We start from the raw sequence: 21,062 nt of genomic DNA, 5'->3' as shown, positions 1-21,062 counted from the left end.
CATTCTTGCTCACATCTAACAGAATATATTTAATACAAATCTAATTGCTTCATCTTTGGATTACAGGTTGGAAATCTGTGAGCTTTGAGCACTTGTAATTGATGTTGAAAATCGAACATTGCACAGACACAGCTGGCAGCTCCAAATTTAAGTCTTGTAACATGTGCTAATGTTTGCATTTTCTCCCATTTTTCGCTGTTCGTGCTTGACTAGAATGTTGTACTTCAAAGGTATGCTTGTTTAATTTTAAAAAAAGCAAAGCAGTACATTTTCCACTCACTTTTGATGAAGTGTGGTTTGCAATCAAAAATTGAACAGGATAAAATATGTACTCTGCTTTCTTCTGCCATGGATGTTTAGCAGACCGAACCAACAAGCCTTTGATGTCTAACTTTAATTATTCTAAGGTAGTTTCACTGAACTCGCAGCAGATCAGAGCTGAAATTTCCTTGATTATAGTGTTTGTAGTCCGGAGCTACAACAACAGCAAGGAGCACCTCACTTTGAAGTTGGCATTGGTTGCTTTGCTTCTTTGTCCCAGGCCAAAGCAGCGACCCCGAACAGAACTGATTACTTCCTGCAAAGCACTAGATAACTGTAAATACAGCGCTTTGATATCTGCCATGACTCCATGGGGCTCAGAGAGGGGGGAAAGTCAGCATATAGCATATCACTGTTAGTCTAAGAGATGATGCAAGTTTGTGAAGAAAGACAGAACTCTCTCTCTCTGTCTCTCTCTCTCTCTCTCTGTCTGTCTCTCCCTCTCTCTCTGTCTCTTTCTGTCTCCCTCTCTCTCTCTCCCCCCCCGATTATGTCACTGTGTCTCTCTCTCTCTCTCCCTGTATGTCGCTTTCTCTCTACGTATATGTGGCTCGCTCTCTCTCCCTATCTGTCACTCTCCCTGTCTGCCTCTCTCCCTCACCCTGACTGTCTGAGTGTCTCTGTCTCCCTGTCTGTCTCTTTCTCTGCCTGTCTGTCTGTGTCTCCTTGTATGCATCTAGCTGCCTGCGTGTGTCTTGCTCCCTGCGTGTGCTTCATTCCAGGCGTGCGCCTCACTCCAGGCGTGCGCCTCACTCCAGGCGTGCGCCTCACTCCAGGCGTGCGCCTCACTCCAGGCGTGCGCCTCACTCCAGGCGTGCGCCTCACTCCATCTGGCTGCCTGCGTGCGTCTGGCTGTCCGCCTGCCTCTCGCTGCCTGCCTCTCTCTCTCGCTGCCTGCCTCACTCCCCGCCTCGATCCTTGTGGCACAATGGTTAGCACTGCTGCCTCACAGCGCCAGGGACCCGGATTCAATTCCTGGCTTGGACCACAGGCCATTTGGAGTTTGCACATTCTTCTCAGGTCTGCATGGGTTTCCTCCCACAGTCCAAAGTACGTGCTGGTTGGGTGCATTGGCCATGCTAAATTCTCCCCCAATATACCCGAACAGGCACCAGACTGTGGTGACTAGGGGATTTTCACAGCATCTTCATTGCAGTGTTAATGTAAACCTACTTATAACAACAATAAATAAACTTTAAAACTTTACACTTTAGAACTGCCTCCAGGCCTGCATGCCTGCCTCACAGCCTCTCCCCCTGTCTGCCCGTCGCATGCTCCCTCTCCCCTGTCCGCCCATCGCGCGCTCCCTCTCCCCCTCTCTGCCCGTCGCGCGTTCCCCCTCCCCCTCTTTCTGAATGTTTCCCTCTGCCTCAATGTGTTTTTCTCTCTCTCTCTCTTTAATTCAGGATAATTATTGAATATAGGATGATATCCTTTTACAGTGTCTGAAAAATAAATGTTCCAAAACTTAATTTAAAGTGTAGTGCTTTAAGAGATTATAAGGTTTTTAGTGTTATATGACCTTTTTTCAGCTGCTATAATGAGTGTAGTAGAAATAAAAGTGAATATATATTTTCCCTTTTTTAAAGGCCTGCTGTTGCAGTTTTTCACCTTGTTTTCTTTGTCAATTTAGCTTTTGTGAATGGCTTGTGTACTTTTTAACCCAAAATCTGAATATTGTACCTCATGGCCCCTCAATGTGGAAAATTATTATTCTAGCAGTGAAAAATTCATGTGGAATTTAAATAGGAGAGCCACTGTTTCTTTTCTCCATTTGGCAAAACAGAAACCTTAAAGGTCAGGAAACCGATAGATTAAAACAACTAAGTTAATTTACCGGGAAAATTGAGAGCTGTAAAATGCAGCAAATCAGATTATTAGAATACAAAATGACTGGAGATTGTAGCTCACAGTTTCTCATATTTCCCATCAGCTCTTTAAGACCTACAAATGATGTGACTAATATTAACATATTATCAGTCTTCTTGGTGATAAAATGTTGACGAAGGCCTTAGACATTGCATAAGGATTTGATTTGATTTATTATTGTCACAAGTATTAGCATGCAGTGAGAAGTATTGTTTCTTGCACGCTGTACAGACAAAGCTTACTATTCATAAAGAAAGAAAGGAGAGAGTGCAAAATATTGTGTTACAGCTGGGGTGTCGAGAAAGATCAACTTAATGAAAGGTAGATCCATTCAAAAGTCTGACGGCAGCAGGGAAGAAGCTGTTCTTGAGTTGGTCAGTATGCAACTTCAAACTTTTGTGTCTTTTTCCTGATGGAAGAAGGTGGAAGAGAGAATGTCTGGGGTGTGTGCAATCCTTAATTGTGCTGGCTGCTTTGCCAGTGTGAAATGTGTTAAACTAGCATGGAGCTTCTTAATCTAGACAGAATTCAGAAAGGATCAGCAAATAGACTACTTCAGATTCAAGACATGAAGTTTTTTTGAATGATTGTATGGAATAATACTGAAGTAACAATTTGTGGCTTTTGTGTAATCTGTGGCAACTTTCACATATTCAAGTGAGCTACTTACACTCCAAGCCACATTTGTACTTAACAGTATACAATTGTGAAATTTATAATCAAAGTTCTGGTTCAAAACACAGACTGTTATATATGTTGTACATTATAACCTAAAAGAACACATGAAACATAAGCCCTTCACATTGAACAAAGTGCAAGTTCTGCTTTTTACTCCAACTTGGCAGCACACCACTTCTCAGAAACTTCACAATTTGTGCTGTATTCTGCTGGTAGCCAAGGACGGGATAACAACTGTGGAAAACATGATAGTTGAATTGACCCAGAATAAATATTGGCTTTCCAGGTCCCCTTTCAGTTTTTACATCTGTCCTGATATATGAACAAAATTATTCAAATGGAAAATTGAAAACTGTAATGCAGATTTGTAGGTGAAAATGTATTTTCTCCTTTAATTATCATGCTCTTAGACCCATACTGATATTGAGGTGCAGAAGTGCTTTAGATCAGGCTTTTGTCACATATTATGCCCACGGATGGTACATTGTTACGAGTAGAGTCTCATAAACTTGTTAGCAGTGTTTGTACTTTGCATTGGAGAAGAAATATATAGTGGCTCAGTGAGCTCGTACCTGGGCATATCCCTGTGAGAGAAAATGTAAAGGGATATCACCACTGGCCAGCTGCTGCATGCCATGTGAAGGTTGGCTAAGAATGGTGATGGCCTAGGGGCAAGACTCCTGCTCTGATCCTTTGACCACTGAGTTTCTTGAACCAAGAGGGAATATCAGTAATTGACGGAAGGTTAACACATCCTCCCTCATGAAAATAAACCTTGAAAATTTTATTTTCTAAGTCTAGAACAGGTTTTGGACAAACTAATGGGTTAAAAGTTGACATGTTCCCCGGGCCTGATGGTTTGCAGCCCAGAATCTTAAAGGAGGAAGTGATAGAAATCCTGGATGCATTGGCAGTCACTTTCCAAAAATCCTTAGATTGGAAAACTGGCAATGTGGTACCATAGTTCAAAAAGGGAAGGAGGCAAAAGCTGGAAACTACAGGCAGGTTAGCCTAACTACAATCACTGGAAAAATATTAGAATTGATTATTAGACCAAGAATAGTCCTGCATTTGGGAAGTCACAATCTGATCAAGCAGAATCAGCATGGTTTCACGAGCAGAAAGCGTGTCTTGACATTTATTAAAGTTCTTTGAGGAGGTATCAGCCAGTGTAGATTAAAAAGAACCAGTCAATATTCCAAATCTCAATTTTCAAAAGGCATTTGTAAAGATGCCATGCATAAAGTTATTACGCAAAATAGGAGCTCATGATATTGGAAATAATATTCTGACAAGGATAATGGATTGACTAACTAACAGGATAAGTCTCACAACACCAGGTTAAAGTCCAACAGGTTTATTTGGTAGCACAAGCCACTAGCTTTCAGAGCGCTGCCGCTTCATCAGGTAAGAGGCACCGTTCCGAAAGCTAGTGGCTTGTGCTACCAAATAAACCTGTTGGACTTTAACCTGGTGTTGTGAGACTTCTTACTGTGTTTACTCCAGTCCAACGCCAGCATCTCCACATCATAACTAACAGGAAGCAGTGAGTAGCGATAAAGGGACCTTTCTCGGATTGGAGAGCAGTAACCAATGGAGTGCCACAGGGATCAGTGTTAGGATTGCAGCTCTTCACAATTTATATTAACAATTTGGAGGAAAGCACAGGGTGTACTGTTTGTGGATGATGCAAAGCAGGAAGGAAAGGTAGGTTATAAGAGAATATAAATAGAGCTTTTGAAGGATAAATGAATGAGCAGAAAATTGGCAAATGGAAGTCAATGTGGGAAAATGTAAGATTGTTCATTTTGGAAGAAAGGATGAGAAGTTGAATTGATATACGGAGGAGACTACAAAAAGCTGTATGACAAAGGGACTTGGGGGTCCTTGTTCACAAAACAGCATACAGATGCAGAAGATAATTGGAAAGGGAAATTGAATGCTGGCTTTTATTACAAAGGGGATGGAATATAAAAAAGGTGTTGATGCAACTGTACAAGTACTAGTGAGGCCACATTTAGAATACCTTGTACAGTTTTGGTCCCCTAATTGAAGAAAGAAAAGATCTATTATCATTGGAGCAAGTGCAGAAGGGTTTACTGAGGTGACCCCAGCTATGGAGGAAAGATTGAACGGGCTGGGTCTGTACTCGTTCAAAAGAATGGGAATGAAAAAGAAAGAATTAAGGGGTTAGACAGAGTAAATGTGAAAGCTCATGGAAGAGTGTAGGACAAGAGGACAGTTGTAGAATAAAGGCACGTTCATTCAAAACAGATTTGCGGAAGAATTTCATCTGGGTGGTGAATCTTTGGATTCCTTTACTACAGGAAGCTGTGAAAATTTGCAAGGCTGAGATCAGTAGGTTTTTAATCAGTGGGGGCATTAAGGGTTACAAGAAAATGGGCTTACTGTGTGTTAGATAATCATGATCTTATTAAATGACGAACAAGCTCAAAAGGCTGAATGGCCCAATCCTGTTCCTATTTCTTATGGAATTCACCCAAATACTTAAATTCAGGAAATAAATAGTACTGGAAATCCTTAACAGAATCTGTTTTTTAAAGTTTGTGATTTGAAACTGATTGCCAGAACTGAATTCAAAAACAGAAAATGGTGGAAAATCTCAGCAGGATTGCAGCATCTGTGGTGAGAGAATGGAGGTAACCTGGACTGGATCTGTTCTCTCTCCAAAGATGCTGTTCCTGATCTTGCAGCATTTTCTGTTCTTGTTTCAGATTGCAGCATCTGCAGTATTTTATCTTTATTTTGTCAGAACTGATTACCTTATTCAGGAGCTGATATTGATTTGATTGTGATCTAAATTTAACATTGTTGTACTGGTTTTATGGGCCTAAAATATTTACTATGATAACTAATCTGCCCCCTCGCTACCAAATTGGTCCTAGCCCTTTTTTGGGGTGGAGGGGAGGTTTTTCTTTTATCTCCCTCCCAGTTTTCTTTACAGAGGTGCTGCTTATGCTTGGAGTTTGGCATTTATAGGCCTTTGATAATCTGTCCAAGTGGCCAGTCATCCTTTCTAGATTTAAAATGGTGAATATTTAAAGTTTATTTATTAGTCACAAGTAAGGCTTACATTTACACTACAATGAAGTTACTGTGAAATTCCCCTAGTTCCCACACTCCAGCACCTGTTTGGACAATGCGTCTGACCCGCACATCTTTGGAGTGTGGGAGGAATCCGGAGCATCCTGAGGAAACCCACACAGATACGTAGAACATGCAAACTCTACACAGACAGTGATCCAAGCCGGGAACCGAACCTGGATCCCTGGCGCTGTGAGGCAGCAGTGCTAACCACTGTGCCATCGAGGTCACCACTGATCCTGATCTTGTCTCACTGAAAATCCATGTACCTAAATTTTCCAGTGCAGCTCAGTCATCAGGAAGAGGAGCAATGTTAACCTTGTCCTTCCTTGGCTTGGGGATTTAGTGAAGTTATTCAGTATAGCACAACTTTGGCTGAATCCTCTTATGATGATTGGCATTGTCCAGAGTCTTGAATTGTACTAGTTTCAAACAATATTACTTTAAAATCAAAACAGAAGCACATGTCACAATCTTAAATAACATAGAAGCATGTAAGAATGATAGTCCTAATAAGTGAGCATGTTAATTACCCATTATATTGTATGTTGCACTCACATACAAATACCAGTAGAAGGATGAAGCTTTGGAACATATTATTTGCTGATGCAAACTGGTTAAAATTCCCAGCTTTGTTTGCCTAATTTAAATTGCACAGATTAGATCATGTGGCCATTTTTTTTGCTTTTCCTCTTGAGACACAAACTCCTCAAAACGAGGAGCAAATTGTTTTGAGGAGGAGTTTGGAAAATAAATGATCTCAGAAGATCTGCAGTGAACCCTTTGTATATCGTTCATTAAAATGTTACTTTGATTATAATATAACCGTTGGCTGCATTCCAGTTATTCCTTTGATCTTCCAGTAGAAATGCCATAATTGAGGTTTGTGATGTAAAAGAGATTTACTGGAAACCAGAAGAAAAGAAGCAGAACTTTTTTTTAGTTGAAAAAAAAGATAAAGCAGTAGTTCTGCTTTTTAAGTAAAAGTTAATATGGAATTGTGTTCTATTTTTAATTTTTTTTTTGGTGCTGTACAAAAGAACGTCTGCTGGTTTTTTCCTTTTACAATTTCCATCTAAATTGCCACATTGCTTCTGACCAAACGTTGAGTGAAACTTCTTCCACTCTTTGACAATTTGTCTTCATTTAGAAGACTGTCTCCCACAGCCACAGACAAGACTGTTTCATCTTCACACAGTAACTTTGCTTGCAGTCAAGACAATGAAAGATAAATTGAAGACACTGGAAGATAACGGCAGCAGAGCTGTGGTTTCTGATATGTACAATGGGAATTAGTTGGACTACACACACAACTAATGAAGTTTTGAAAAAAGCAGGGCACACGAGCAAATTTTGTGAATGAGCACAAAGAGACAATTATAATTCCTTGGGCACGTACTTGGGTGAGAGAAACGAGAACATCTCAGTGGCTGGTAAAATTTGAGAGCAGCAGAGCAAGCAGGAGACCAAAGAGGAAACATATAGCTTAAGAAGCAGAACAGGTACAAAATTTGAGAACAACATCAAGATGTTGGCTGTTATCAAGGGCCCTAAAAGTTGGAGAGCTAAGATCATCAATTTTGCAAAACATGGCATCTGAACTAGTAGTTTGGGCCATTTTGTACTTTGGCTAACCTTCACTGTATAGAAGACTATAAAAGGTGGCACCGTGGTGTATGCCATTGGAGCACTAGTGTGAAATGCTGTGTGATTAGTGGTGGTGGTTTGATGCTACTTCCATTTAGTGCCTAATCTCAGTCAGGTTACATATGTTTCCGTGTACTTGGAAGCAAAATGTGGAGAAAGGATTCCCTGGCTGCTCACTTGTGCCATTTAGACACTACCTTAAAGTAGTGTTGAGAGTTTCCTGGCAACATCTTACTTCAGCAACCTCATCAGTGCTGTTAGCATTTAATCTGGAAAGAAAATGGATCCATGTGTGCTGCTGAAAAGGACCTGTTCAACCCTAATGAACTTCCACAATTTTGTGTCTCCCCCTCTTCCCCAGGCTGTGCAATGTAATTATAGAATCAGTCATAAAATTATCGCTGCAGAGTGGATACCATTTGGCTTATTGTGTCCAAGCCAGTTCTGTCTCGGATAAAGCCAACGCATTCCGTTCTCTTGTAGTCTCATAGCTCTTTTCCCTACAGGTAATTATAGAACATAGAACGCTACAGCACAAACAGGCTCTTCGGCCCACAAGTTGCGTTAATCATATCCCCACCTACCAGGCCTATCTATAACCCTCAATCCCATTAAATCCCATGTACTCATCCAGAAGTCTCTTGAAAGACCCCGACAAGTTCACCTCCACCACCACCGACGGCAGCTGATTCCACTCACCCACCACCCTCTGAGTGAAAAACTTAGCCCGACGTCTCCTCTGTACCTACTCCCCAGCACCTTAAACCTGTGTCCTCTTGTAGCGACCATGCCAGCCCTGTGAAATAGCCTCTGAGAATCCACCCTATTTATACCTCTCAACATCTTATAAACCTCTATCAGGTCACCTCTCACCTCTTATCTAGCCTGAAAATTTTTGATTTGATTTGATTTATTATTGTCAGATGTATTAACATGCAGTGAAAAGTATTGTTTCTTGTGCACTATGCAGACAAAATATACCATTCATAGAGAAGAAAATGAGTGCAGAATGTAGTGTTACAGTCATAGCTAGGGTGTAGAGAAAGATCAACTTAGTGCAAGTTGGGTCCATTCAAAAGTCTGACAGCAGCAGGAAAGAAGCTGTTCTTGAGTTGGTTGGTACATGACCTCGGACTTTTGTATCCTTTTCTTGATGGAAGAATGAATGTCCGGGGTGCGTGGGGTCCTTAATTATGCTGGCTGCTTTGCTGAGGTAGCGGGAAGTGTCAATGGATGGGAAGCTGGTTTGTGTGATGGACTGGGCTACATTCACGACATTTTGTTGTCCCTTGTGGTCTTGGGCAGAGCAGGAGCCATACCAAGCTGTGATACAATCAGAAAGAATGCTTTCTATAGTGCATCTCTGAAAGTTGCTGAGAGTCGTAGTTGACATGCCAAATTTCCTTAGTCTGCTGAGAAAGTAGAGGCATTGGGTGCTTTCTTAACTATGGTGTTGGCATGGGGGGACCATCATGATTGAACCTGTCTGAACAAGACTCTCAAGCAGTGACCCTCCCCCCACCACCAAACTCACGTGCAGTGAGGAAAATGATGGCATATATCTTTCAGAAACAATTCAAATATTTAAAGGAATGCTTTTAAATAGCCAACCAATAGCTAAGATCAAAGGTAACAACTACATGTAATTAATAATCGTCTCTGATTTTCTGAAAAAAAGGACACTCAATAGAACTTGAAACTATTTTAAAAATATTTAATTTTGGGTATCAACTACTTCCTTGCAATTAAACCGAACACTTTAAAATTCTAAATTATTTTATTGAGAGATCTTCTCTCTAGTTACCTATAGCTGGAGGACCAGCTGGTTATACTTAATATTCACTGAAGAGAAATCTTGTGTGGAAAATACACAGAAGATTGCCACACCACACTTAATGGGACACAGGAGAGAGCAAGAGAATGGAAGTAAAGCAGGGAGGGAAAAGTGAGTGGTTATCCGCAAGGGAGTGCATGAGAAAGTTGTACAGGATTACAGTTCTTGGCCCTCATGGTGAGGATGAGTAGAGACTACAGTCGATGATAATGGAGGGTGGATGTTGGACAGCCTAATTTGCAGGCATGCAGATGTCCTGCCTGGTGTGTTATGTCCCATGGTACTGATCAGGTGAATAAAACTTCTGGTAAGGCAGACAAACTACCCAGTATTCCCAGGAAAGAATAAGGTGGAGATCTTGTGGACTGAGTTTGAGTGTTCTGGAAGAACAAACTAGACTGGAGAGAGATTAAATCATTGGAAATGTCAGTTGGGGAATAAAGTTATTATGTGAAGTTCCCAACAGCCTCAGGATATTTGATGCAGAGGCAGAAAAGATAATTCCAGAATCTGCTACTGATTACCAAATCGACATGTGAAGAATATGTTATTTAACAAAGCAATAAGGAATACAGATCCAATCAAAAGAGAAAATGCTGGAAAATCTCAGCAGGTCTGGCAGCATCTATAAGGAGAGAAAAGAGCTGATGCTTCAATGACCTTTTCTCAAAGGTCAAATTTTCCAACCAAAAGTATTATTGAGAGAGATTTTAACCAACCTAACATGACTGGAAGTGCCTAGCAGAGTGGTGCCTGAGCTAGCAACTATACATGATGGTGTTACGGCATCAGCAGTTGCAATGGATTTGATCCAGATGTGAATGATGATTGCTTAGGATGATAGAAACTGTATTGTTGCATCTGATTTTGTGGGCAAAACATACAGGATATGTTTAGAAGAGCCAGTGTTAAGGGACTAGGAAAAGATTTAAACAACTTGATTGGGACTTGGTACATGCTGCTAAGCATGCAGAATAAGTATATCCTGCAGACTAAACAAATGTGATTCCAATTGAGGTAAAACAAAAAGTACAATATGAAATGAATGAGAGAACAAATTATTTCTTGCATTTTGGGGTAAAGTGGAAGAAAAAGCATAAATGTGAAAAGGCATTTGGGGCTAGTGGAAATGGGGGAAGGCTTGGAGGCATGCAAACAAGGAACTAGACATATATGTAACTGTAGAAACAAAACACTGTAAAAGATCTGTTAAATCCTGCTGCACTTCCTTGCAATTTTTTCCATTACATGTTCCACGTCCACAATTCTAGTGGAAACTACATTTATAGACGTGTCACACTAATTGCACTTCCTCTAATGAAGGAGCTACAGCATCACCACTGGCAGGAGGGTTGGGTTACTATTTGATGAGACTACACAGCTTCCATTCTAAATGTGGCAATATGAATTTATAATAGCTATGTAAAAATGAGGACAATGTGTGACTTCAAAATGGAGACGAATGTATGTTGTGTGCCTAGACCAATTAGATATTTTCCCCATCCCCCAATCCAACCTTCATCTTAAGACTACCATTGTGACTATTGTTCGTCATGTCGCAAGTAAATAACCAGCAGCAAGAAATTCTGCCACATCATGGAAGAAAGCACATTATAAAAATTTTTAAAAAGGTCCTTTTAAAGACACAACTGGTATGAACTAAAAGCAATTAACAAAATAAATGATTACTTCTTGGATGTATTCACTAGACAAATCACGGTTAGCATTGCCATCAGTTGAATCTAATTACTTTCTCATTACTCGTGGAGACCCTAAACAGGCTGAAAGACTTCAAAACTAATTTCAAACAAGAAACAAATACAGGGAGGTCTAACTGAATTGGAAATAAGCCAATGCAGTACTTCTTTCCAAAAAGGTTATAAACAAATCTAGTTCACTTACAGGCTTATTAGTCTTGCATTGATTATTGGTAAAATAATGGAATTAATCAACAGGAGCAAATTTGCTGCTTGAAAGTATTCCAAACCATGAGGAGCATGGTATTAAACTTCAAAAGGGTGTAGGCTGGTGGAATGGTGATGAAAGTGGGATGCTGGAATTGAATCTAGTGAAATAGTTTATTTCAGTAGGAGGAATGAGGAGAGGTAATGTAAGCTAAAAGGTACAATTCTAAAGGAGATATGGAGCAGAGGCATCTGCAATTAGATATGCACAAGTCATTGCAAGTGACTAAGCAGGTTGAGGGTTCAGTCAAAGCTACAGGACACTTGGCTTTATAAATAACAGCATGGTATACAAAAGCAAGAAAGTTATGATTAACCTGTACAAAACACTGATTTGACCTCAACAGGAGTATACCTTTCAACTTTGGGCATCACAGTTTAGGAACCATGTTAAGTCATTGGAGATAGTGCAAAAATGATTCGTGAATCAGGAATTTCTGTTATATGGATAGATTGGAGAAGCTGGACTTGCCCTCCTTGGAGGAGAGAAGGTTGGATTTGATATGTTCAAAATTCAGGTTCTGGACAGAGTAGACAGAGAGAAACTGTTCTCATTGTAGAAGGATCAAGAATCAGAGGACACTGATTTAAGATGATTGGCAGAAGTAACCATGTTGACATGAGGACAAGCTTTTTTATGCAGCAGCCTGTAATGTTCTGCCTGAAAGTGTGATGGAGGTTGTTTCACTTATGGTTTCCAAAAGATAATTGAAGTAAAAAAAAATGCAGGGCTGTGGGGAAATGGGCCATGAGACTGAGGTGAGTTGTTCTTGCAGAATTTTAGCACAGACATGCAGGCTGAGTAGCCTCTTCCTAGTCTGTGATCCTATTACATACTCTGTGCCGCCCAGCACTGATTTGGAAAGGAGGAAGAAATCCTAGTTTACAACAGTCACTTTTTTGGGGAAGTGGAACCAAAGTAGGTGTTGGAAAGCCCAATGACTGCTACATATGCAAACAAACTGAAACAATGAATGTACTCCATAATGAATATTCAAAGCAGGGAAGATGGAGTATTTTAGGAAGAGAGTAGAGCAGCTAAATTACATTTTGATTGCTTTAATAAAGGGCTGGCACAGCAGGGTAACTGGCTGTCTTCCGTGTTGTAAATCTCTATGGCTCTATATATGACTTAAGGTAATGATTATCTTGATAAAACTTGGATAGGGATTGGTGGAATGATGGGAGTCATGATGTGGAGATGCTGGCGTTGGGCTGGGGTAAGCTTGTGAGTTTACTATCAAATAAATCGGTTGGACTTAAACCTGGTGTTGTCAGACTTCTTACTGGAATGATAGGACACAGTGAAGTACCAGGAAGGGGAGAATAACCATGTGGCATTTTTTTGCGACAGGTGATGGATGGGACTCCTGCTGTTTCTCATCTGCAAAAGAAATTTTTGATTCCAATGTGTGAATCATTTTTTGGTTAAATGTGAGAAATTAGGAGGGCAGTTGTGTGATGTGCCAACCAAGGGATTACAGAAGCACCTTAGCAAAATTCGCAAACAAGCAGAAAATAGCAAGTGAAATCCAGTTCTGGTAACTGAAATGCATATGTAAGAAAGATTTACAAAAAAAAAGGGCAATTTGAATGTTGTTGAAATGCCATGTGGATGGGCTGAAAGGGATTCAATGCTTAACTAATCCAGAGCACCAATTCATCAAGTAAACAATATGATATCAAAATAATCTTAATTTTAAATCAACCTTGCCTTTAGTAAGTGCAGGGTTTGCTTGTCTTTTGCTGTTTAAAAAAAAGTAAATGCAATTTATGTAACTGAACAGATCTTCTCTTTTTAGGATGAAGTTGAGTTAAATGGGAGCATTGACCAGTACATATACTTATTGACTTGAGGATTTCAAAGCCACATGCTCAGAGGGCACAAACATAGCTCATGATAAATGAAAGCATGTCTTATTGTAGCAATTAAGCAGGGGTGCCCCAGTAAAACATGTTTGACCCCTTGATATTTCTTGTCTTTGTCAATGACCTGGTGGATGTAATTGAAAGCGATCACTTTGTTGTTAATGGCATCTTCCTTTGGGTAGTTAACTCCTCACCTTAAAGACCAATAATCTACTATTGCAGGCAGACACTGACATTTCGGCAGTTGCTGGATAAGTGGGCTGGTATCTCAATTATTCAGAAGAGAATGATCACCAATTTCCTAAAAGTTTTCTCTAGTTAGAAACATTCATCATTTTGGTTTAACCAATTTAACATTACCCATGCCTTAAACTTCGTATGTTTCGATGTTCCTCCAGCTTAATGAAAGGGACATTAATATCTGCGCTGGAATTTTTAAAGAACAATGATTGATGTTTCCAAACTTGAATGATATACACCAAAGGCTCCAATCCATTAAAAACTATTTTAAAAACTCAGCATTTAATTTTTAACCTGCAAGGTTATTCAATGACTTGTGATTTTGCTTTGAGTACCTTGTGTACACACTACAAATAACTACCCTCCATCTACTTTGCAAACCTTGAAAGTAGAATCTGTTAAGGTCGTCAAATGCATGTGGTTTGAAATGTAGCATGTGTGCAGAACATTCACGTTGAAGGTGAATTGAAAGGACAGTGTCTCGAAACAAATGAGAGGCCCATTGCAAAGTGAGACTCAGCATCAGTGCTGGATTACTGTTTGGCGTGCAATCGTGATAGATATGGACTAGTGCAGTATAAATGCTGAACCTGTTGATTTGATATTCCTGCCTGCTATTCTGGCAGAGATGTTGGCTGGCCTGTTTGAATGAGTTGGCACCTTGACTAAAAAGCAGAAAGAGGAATTTGAGATGACTGAGCATTTATGCATGTGTACGTATGATTTCAGTAAGATGTTCGCATGTGATTTCAAACATCTGTGGCTACATTTGACAAAATTAATGCGGTGTAGGTTTGATGCATAATGTGAATGGTAGCAAAACGGTCCAGAGGCTTGGATTAATGACTGGAGACATGGTTTAAAACCACCAAAGCAACTGGAGAATATAAATTCAATCAGCTACCTAAATCAGGAAGAAAAGGTTCAGTATGGGAGACCATGTAACTACTAGATTATTATAAAATTCCCCATATGATTCACGAATGCCCCTCAGAGAAGAAAATCTGCCTTGAGCCCAGTCTAGCTTATATCTGATTCTGACCACAGTAATGCAGTTAGCTCTTAACTGACCTCTGAAATAATCTAGCAAGCCACAAGGGTGGTGAGGGATTGGAATGCCCTGCCTGCTGCGGTTGTAAATGCGCCTAGTTTGGGGGCGTTGAAGAGATTTATGGATAGGTTTATGGACGAAAAGGGATTGGTTTAGATTAGTGGGTCAGAGTTTTTTTAAAAAAAAACTGGTCGGCGCAACATCGTGGGCCGAAGGGCCTGTTCTGCGCTGTAATGTTCTATGTTCTAATGTTCTATGTTCACACATTTGGACCAGACTGCTACGACAACTGGGTGTATCCTCGTCTCACAGACTGCAAAAATTTGAGAAAGTAACTCTACATCTCTTTCTGGAGGGCTGTTAGGGAGAGGCATTGAATTGGGGCCTTGCCAGAGAATGCATAAAAGAGAAATGTTGGCACGCATCACCTAAGTTTGTTGCATTATTAGTCAGTAGTGAGTTGGCAGTCTATGGTAAAATTTCCTTTTTAGCTGTAAGTGGAGGACAGCAAGGATGACACAGTTGCAGGATCATATCTCCTTGTTATGCTTTTATGCTAGAGAAAAAGGACTTCATTATGTTTGACCAGTTAATGCAACAAGTATTCTTGATGCATATATTCTCTAAAGTCTGCTTGAAATTTATACACTCATCAAAAAAAATTCTAAACATTTTGGACAGACTCATAATCATCATCCTCCTGTAGCCTGGTTAAACTCTAATTGCAACCCTGTTTTGATACACAAACCATAATTCAACAATTATCCTTTTTTTTAGCTAAGTACTTTAATTAGTAATATGCTTGCCACATGGCAGGTTAGTTTTGGCGAGGTGCCTTGAAATCGCTGTAAACACTACTTAACTTCAATTTCGGCATATTTTATCTTCATAAATGATTTCTATTTTTCTGCAGCTGATACTCTTCCCGCTCAGAAAGGACAGTAGGACTAGGGGGCACAGCCTCAAGATAAAGGGGGGGCGGTTTAGAACGGAGTTGAGGAAGAACTTCTTCACTCAAAGGGTGGTGAATCTCTGGAATTCTCTGCCCGTTGAAGTGGTGGAGGCTACCTCGCTAAATATTTTTAAGACGCGGGTTGATGGGTTTTTGATAAGAGAGGGGATTAAAGGTTATGGGGAGAGGGCGGGAATGTGGAACTGAGCCACGACAGATCAGCCATGATCTTATTGAATGGCGGGGCAGGCTCGAAGGGCTAGATGGCCTACTCCTGCTCCTATTTCTTATGTTCTTATATCTTTGAGGCTGTACATACAAAATACTAGGAATTTGGACTGTGCTTGCATTTAATATCTTAGGTTTGGTGTATTATTGTGAACCCATTCCGTGGAGCATTTTGTTGCATTTTTATTGATTTAGCCCATATCCATTTTATTGAGTTTTTATTGGGGAGAGATAAAAAAAGGGACTAAATTTTTTCACGCGCAGGGTGGTGAGTATCTGGAATAAGCTGCTAGAGGTAATAGTAGAAGCAGGTGCTATTTTGTCTTTCTTAAAAAAACGTTTAGACAGTTATATAGGTAAGATGAGTCTGGAGGGATATGGGCTAAATGTGGGCAATTGGGATTAGCTCAGGGGTTTTTGAAAAAAAGGGCAGCATGGACAAGTTGGACTGAAGGGTCTGTTTTCATGCTGTACACCTCTATGACTGTACGATTGCCCAGTAGTTTTGCAAGTTGCAGCTGAAGCATTGTTCTTATGATCTACGTTAAAGCAGCAGTTCAAATCCCAGTCATTTAGCTTTTAAAGGGATTCTGATTAGGCCATCCAGTCTTTTTCTTTTTAAGGTTGGCCATGAGAATTCCACATTTTACTAGCAGGAGATTCACCTAACAAATGAGCAAAAGATTTTTTAAGTCAATTAATTTTTCCCACTTAAATACTCAATTGAACTACCCAAAATGCTGCAAAAAGGTCACAAGACTATCGAAATTTCAACTCACTTTGGAGGATACACCTAGAAAATCTTCCCACACTAGCATCCACTTGGTTATGAAGTGACCAAGGTTTTTGCCTCCTCTTTAACTAGGAATTCTTGGGAATTTTGAATCTCCTCTGGTGCCTAGAATCCTGTAAGAAGTCAGACAACACCAGGTTTAAGTCCAACTGATTTATTTGATAGTAAACTCACAAGCTTTCGAGGTTAAACTCTTCGTCAGGTGAATCCCTTCTTACTGTGTTTACCCCAGTCCGACGCCGGCATCTCCATATCATGCCTAGAATCTTGCCTGATGGGAACTACCTAGATGGAAAGATCAATCCTTTGACAGAAAGAGAATTCCACCATAAGAATTTTCTCTTTTCTGACTTTCTTACTGCTGAACAATCTGGATGTCCAATTGAACCAGGGCGTACATGTCTGCTCGATGATGTCATTGTCACCTCAGTGACCCAACCCAGACCCCTTTAAACAACTTGCATTTGTTTGCATCTTTTAAGTAGAGAAGTGCTGTAAGATTTTGCCTCTGTTAGTTATGGTACAGCCATTTTATAATTGGGCTGTGGCCAGAAAAAAAGCTAGTTTTGAAATGAGTTAGTTGCTAAAGCAGCCCCCAACAACCAGACAGGCACTCATGATATGCCTATAGTGATGTGGACTTTCAGCGATGCCTCCTGATTCTAGCAGTTGAGCAAGATCACCAGTCTCAGCTTCATCTCAGTTCCACCCACAGAGAAAACAAAGTATTTCAGGACCTTGGATACTTGACATGGGGGTAAAGTGCAATGAGTAATGAAAGTAATTTTAAGAGTCAAAATTTGAGATCCAGGAGGGCTTGGATTCCATTAAAGTTTTTCTTCTAATTATTGATTTACATCAATAGATTTAATAACTTATTTTGAGCACCTTGGTCTGTGATAACTGACTACTTCTCTGCATCCTGACTTTGAACAGAAAGAAGTCTCGCAACACCAGCTTAAAGTCCAACAGGTTTATTTGTAGCAAGCACCACAAGCTTTCGGAACATGCTGTTCCTTTGTCAGGTGGGAGAACCACCCACCTGACAAAAGAACGGCGTGTTCCGAAAGCTTGTGGCGTTTGCTACAAATAAACCTGTTTGATTTTAAGCTGGTGTTGTGAGACCTCTTTCTGTTTTTACCCCAGTCCAACGCCAGCATCTCCACATCCTGACTTTGAGCCTTAGCTTCCTCTATACAGTTGCTCTCCTCTTACTTTCCAAAACTATCATTCCTTACTTAAAGGAAAAATCTGCACCCATCTTTTGTTACCCATCTCCAATCTCCTTTTGCTGATCCAGGGTCCTTGAATATGTTGTCCCCTAGAATTGTACCTACATCATCCACATATCTTCCAATCCTCCTGATATTGCACCCAAATGAAGTCTCACTTAACATTCTAATGACCATAATGCATAATATCATGTTGTTTTCTTTGATCCTTCTGCACCAACCAACGTGCTTCATGTGATTCTGCAGAACCTCCAGCCTGGCAGACTGACTGTCTGACATTGAGTCTTAAAAAGGCTATAACATCCACTATCTAATCTTTGAGAAGAATTGACTGACACTGGTCCCCTTCCTGGCCACACTCAGGTCCAACCAGGTCATTTATAATGTGTATCCAAGGTCTTCTCGAGTTGCCATGTTGACATTTCTGCTTTATCTCGCCATAGAAGACCGTACCTTCATCTGTGTCAAATTCCCTCTCTTAAACCCCTTTTCTTCTCCAGCTCCCTGAAGACATTTCCTGAAGCCTACCTATGCAGAAAACATCATAAAAATGCAAGTTGTGTGTGCATATATCTAATTTATTGTATATACTTTTCATGAGATTTTAAAAGCATTATTGCCCTGTACACCACTAAGCAGGTTTACATTCAGGACAACTTCACTTTGTTTTTAGTATTTTCATTGTCTTTCCTCAAGATTTGAAGAAAAGTAAAGGGTAATTCGTAGATGGTATACCAGCAGTAGCACACTGCAACAACCTGCCCACCTGATTGTAGGGAAGTGCATTGGAAATTGATTGCTTGATGATGCATCAAGGTTATGCTGTAAATTTTGTAGTGAATTGAAGTCAAAATAAATTGGGCTTCTCCATGGTTGCTCAGTAAGTTAATGAGATGAAGGTTCCCTTTTTTCCTGTTGATTCTTAGATAATGTGAATTTGGGTAGTTTCTCCAATTTCTGGCATGCTGTACAATGTCTCAGTATACCAGTTGAGGGTATATGGCATAGCAATGTTTCTTTGTAAGGAATTCTTCAAAATGCAGCTAATGAAAATACAACAAAACTCACTCCAACTTATAAATCAAAGGAAGGATTTAATAAAGAAACACCGTTACTCCAAACTTGGGGCCTCGCCCTGGGCCACTCCAAGCTCCCCACAATTCTACATAGTTCCTTTTTTATAGTGAATCAGCTGGTCAGCAGACTATTCCATCGCTCTGTAATTGGTTGCTTGGTTTACTGGGTCAGCCGATCCTCACATCTTGTTCCCGTCGGTCACATTACATCCAGTACAAAGTTGTCACCGGTTACATTCTAACAGCAAGGCAACAGTAGAAAAGAGCCACCAAACTGATTCCCAAGTTTAATCTGTCCAAGCCAAGAAATCAGGTTGAAGAACCCGTGATTTTTTTAAACTCCTAAGCAAAAAGTAATATTTAAATATTGAAGTCTCTTGAATGGATTTAATTCAAACAATACGCTGGAGATTGTCACAAACTTTAGAATAGGGACCATTGACTCAGTGTTGGAATAGAAAAGGTGCATCAACAGCTCAGATTGAGTGTGTGTAAGGTGCTTCTGAGGGAGACTGTGGAGGCCAATGGTGTGGAAAAATTAAGGGCGATTTCAGTTGGTATTGGTGGGATGGCTGGTGGAGAAGTATTTGTTTTTGTGATTGGAAATGCAGGCTTCATCCTGTACTTGCCTGCATTTTTCTGTTCACTGAGTCCATAACACTATTTGATTCCAAGGGTTCAGTAATTGTAGCATTGAAGGTGTGTATCAAATGGAATTGCATTAGCTGAAAGATTTGGAAAGGGATTTGGCAATAATTCTCTTTCAGCAATATAACAAAATGTTCAAAAAAAAGCTAACAATGCTAAAATATAGCTGGAGCAACAGAATATCACAGAAGCTGTGCTAAGACAGTATAATGATTTGATTGTATGCAAAGGACATGTTTAGTTTTGGTAACCATGTCATAGAAGAGCGAACAAGAAGACAATTTACAACATTCAATCAGAATGACTTAGAAGACTAAGAAAATTTGGCATGTCAGCTATGACTCTCACCAACTTTTATAGATGCACCGTAGAAAGCATTCTCTTTCTGGTTGTATCACAGCTTGGTATGGCTCCTGCTGTGTCTAAGACCACAAGGAACTACAAAAGGTTGTGAATGTAGCCCAATCCATCACGCAAACCAGCCTCCCATCCATTGACTCTGTCTACACTTCCTGCTGCCTTGGCAAAGCAGCCACATAATTAAGGACCCCATGCACCCCGGACATTCTCACTTCTGCCTTCTTCCTTCGGGAAAAAGATACAAAAGTTTGAGGTCACATACCAACCGACTCAAGAACAGCTTCTTCCTTGCTGCTGTCAGACTTTTGAATGGACTTACCTTGCCTTAAGTTGATCTTTCTCTACACCCTAGCTATAACACTACATTCTGCATTCTCTCCTTTTCTTCTGTATGAATGGTATGCTTTACCTGTACAGCATGCAAGAAACAATACTTTTCACTGTGTATTAATACATGTGATAATAAATCAAATTAAAATCAAATGAAATTCCATTATGAGACGGACAGTAAATATTAACATTGCTGGTGCAGACATGATGGGCCAAATGACCACCTTCTGCGTCGTAACAATTCTGTGATTATCTTTGTTGCGAGCAAGAAAAGAATTGCTTGTGCAGTCTGATAGAATATTGTCTTTGTGCCGGTTCCCACATCAGTATGATGTACCTGCCCCATTTAGCAATCTTTGCATCTTTATTGAGATTTGATTTAAAGACTTCAAAAGGGAATTGGATGGACTCTTGAAGGAAATAAACTTGCAGGGCTACAGGAACGGAGTGGAGGAATGTTACTGACTAGATTATTCCATAGAGAGCTGGCATGGACTCAATGAATGGCCTTCTGTGTCCTAAATGACTTTGACTTTTCACTTTTCCCTGAAGTTGTAACAGTGTTTGTAAAATATCAGTGTGCGGGGGTCTGGAGAATCGGCAGAGAAATTCTGCTAAGCCATAATGCTAGTTTGGAGAGCCGATGTGGACGTGATGAGCCAAATGGCCGCCTGTGCCATAAAAATTCTGCAATTCTATGAAATCAGAAGTCTGGTTAAATGGTGCATTGAGCTCAAGTCCACGTATACGCTCGCACTTATTTTAAACCAGGACATCTTTTTTCTTTATAATGTCAAACTGTTCTGATATGAATTCAATACAGGAAGGATGAAAACAGTTGGAAAGTGTTTTATAAAATTTTGGC

The 21,062-nt window shown here is 40.2% G+C and overlaps 1 protein-coding gene across 1 annotated transcript in view; it reads left to right on the top strand.

Annotated features, from left to right (window-relative positions):
- aspscr1 (ASPSCR1 tether for SLC2A4, UBX domain containing) overlaps positions 1 to 21,062 on the top strand; it is a 230,930-nt gene that overhangs the window by 103,776 nt on the left and 106,092 nt on the right. The gene's annotated exons all lie outside the window — the stretch shown is intronic.

This window comes from Carcharhinus amblyrhynchos, chromosome 21 (assembly GCF_965287045.1).
Source record: "Carcharhinus amblyrhynchos chromosome 21, sCarAmb.v2.hapA, whole genome shotgun sequence".
In the NCBI taxonomy this organism is placed as follows: domain Eukaryota; kingdom Metazoa; phylum Chordata; class Chondrichthyes; order Carcharhiniformes; family Carcharhinidae; genus Carcharhinus; species Carcharhinus amblyrhynchos.
The sequence above is the reverse complement of the archived record's forward strand: the minus strand, read 5'-3'. Positions and strand labels throughout refer to the sequence as shown.